The sequence below is a fragment of the Frankliniella occidentalis genome, unplaced genomic scaffold (genome assembly GCF_000697945.3).
Source record: "Frankliniella occidentalis isolate FOCC.00 unplaced genomic scaffold, Focc_3.1 Scaffold9, whole genome shotgun sequence".
Classification (NCBI taxonomy): domain Eukaryota; kingdom Metazoa; phylum Arthropoda; class Insecta; order Thysanoptera; family Thripidae; genus Frankliniella; species Frankliniella occidentalis.
Window position 1 is genome coordinate 3,100,874 of NW_026267139.1, and position 2,835 is coordinate 3,103,708.

Genomic DNA, 2,835 nt, shown 5'->3' on the forward strand with positions numbered 1-2,835 from the left:
CTGTGGATGAAAAAACTCCTCTACGCAACGTGGAACAAAATTTTACACTTTGTAAAAACTCATCTAAATTGAATTAGAGCAAAATCACGTGGAGGTAGTGAGCCGCACCCGTCCCCGTACGTCGTCGTGGGACAGTGTCACCACACAACACAATGCCCGCTGCGGGCGCGGAGTACCATGGCAGCAGCCAGAGCGGGCTAGCGCGCAACTACCATAGGCCCGACAGGTATTTCCTCCGGTCGCAGCGCTGCGCGGGTCCGCTACGAAGGACGCCCCCCCTTCACGTCAGACATCCAGCCTGATGCCTCATTTCCGTGTGCGGCCGTGCAGACCGTACTGGTTGAAAAGGGAGGGGGAGGGGGGGGGTAGACATACGGGGTTAGGCGAGTGAAAATACTAGCAGCCCACGCACCGTTAGTAGTTGTCCATTATGCTTTTATACCTTTCAATTTATGGGATGGAATAATAATAATTACACGGTAAAAACAATGTCTCATTTTTTGAGGGAAAAGGGAAAACTTTGAGAAACTTACCTGGTTTGACGAAAACTCAGATTTTGAGGAGGTCTCAAAAAAAAAAACTCGGATTTTTCCTCATTTTTTAAGAAGATTCCTCAAAATCTGAGGCGAGATCGGAGGACTCTCCCTCAAACAAGGGAGTTCCTCAAAGTTGCACTTTTTTTCCTCAAAAAAAATTAGACATCGTTTTTACCGTGTAATACCTCGCGTACCCAAGAACCAAAAGTGATTGGGCTGCGATATACTTTTCTTCGGATAATGTGTCTTAACATGTACTCGCGGGTGTTTTTGGCGCTCATCCTTTAAAGAGCGTCGAGCACAAAGAGAGCTGCTTCTCCAGCAACATGGGATGGGACAAGACACAACAAAGTGGTCCAACGACGACGTGGGCGCGCGCGGCAGCCATATACCACCACCGCATCACTCGACTCTTCGAACCAAAACAGCCACGATGTCTCACACACAGACGGTCTTGTTTTCTTCGCGCACTTCCCGGAAGCTATGCTTTGCAATAATCTCGCGAAGTGGCCCCCGCTAGCGCCGGCGGACTCGGCGCGACAGTAGTGGCTCAACATGGCTATACAGTGTGGGCCCCCCATGGCGCCCCATGGCCGCCACCTCGGCCGCCACCGTGTGCGCCACGAGAAGGCGGAGAAAATATAAACAGACGGCCTTAAATAAAATAGGGAGGTAGGGAGAGAAATTGCTTACATTTCTTGTCTTGTTTAATTTTATCGCAGGATGTACATTTTTTTTATTTTGTTGTTTCCCGCGCTATACTTGAAATCAAAAGCCGCTTGCGTGCAAGCAAGGGCGGTAGCAATCAGCCAGCGGTTTGCCGCCGCCCGGGCGGTCCTGGCGCAGCGGGGGGTCGTCCCTGGCCTGGCGCAAGGCCCTCCTCCTGAAGCAAAAGGCCCTGGAGGCCCTGAAGTCACCACACTGCCACACGCCGTCTCTCCAGGGGAGCCCGTTGGCTTGAGCGGGCGCGGCGGCTGACGTTGCTGACGCACAGCCGCGCAGAGGTCAGGCCAGAGGAGGCCGGGCCAGGCAGGCTCGCCCACCACTCGGACGCCCTTTGACTGAATCGCTCTCTTGATCACGCAGCAGCAGCAGCAGTAACAGCATGACGCGGAAGTACAGTACACAATAAACACTCACAACAGGGAATTACAGTCACAGAGAGCACACGTTTCTGCTGTGCGCACCCGAGGGGCGCGGTGTCGAACAACGGCAGAATGCCACACACTGATAATCAAAAGTGTTCAACTGCTTTGTAACACCTGTAAGTGTGCAACTGCAGGTTGTACCAGGTGGTTCAACAACCCCGCGCACTGCTGTAGTTAGACTGTACTGCACGCACGAGTGCCGGGCGGGCTTGCCTATCGCCCCTGACCGACCACGGCGCCTTACGGGCCGGGCGAGTAGGCAACCCGCCCGCTCTCGTGCGTGCGGTACCGTCTAACTACAGCAGTGCGCGGGGTTAATCAGCCACCTGGTATACTTGTAAGTGTCGTTTAGCTGCGCATACTGCTCGGTATCAGTGCGCTTGCACAGCGGCTTGTGTAAGGGTGTAACTCCTCTGTAGAAGTGTTCCGTAAATTGGACACAGACAGAGTGTGGGAAGTGCTCAACAGAAGGAGTTTGCACACCTATCAAGTCACTGGTGAAAAAGGCGTAAGTCCACGGACTTTGCATTGGAACTTTGCGAAGGGACGTAAGTCCACGGACTTTGCATGCATCGGTCTTACGCCCCCTTTTCACACATGAACACTACTTGCAAGAAGTATTCGCCTTGCAGTTGCACGCTAACGAGCGTGTTTAATCGGCCGGACACTTGAAGTTTGTCAGAGTAGCCTCTCCCCCCTCTCTCTCCCTGCGCTCGGGCTGGGCGTCATTATAACCCTTTCGCCCGCTGCCGCTCCCGCTCCCGAGCCGGGCCGGGCGAGAGTCGGGTTGGCCTCCCCTCCTTCACCGGCGAGCGCCCACGGCTCACGGCTCGGCCCGGCTCGACCCGGCCCGGCGCGGCGCTGCTCGGCCCCGCCGTGGCAAGCGCGGGGGCGGGGGCTGACTTGGTAATTACCAACATGGCGTCCGATCAAACAAGGACCGAGGCTCGGCTCGCGGCTCGGCTCGGCGGCGGCCCTACAGCCTACGGCGCACAGGGGCGCGGGATCACAGCAGAGACCGGGCGCGGACAGGTAGCTATGCAAAGTGGGGCTGCGGAACAGAGTATCACTTACCCCTTCTGTAGGGTTGGAGGTCCTGGAAAGTTTCTGAAAATTTTCAGGAAAATTTTTGGGAAAGACGAAAAATTTTC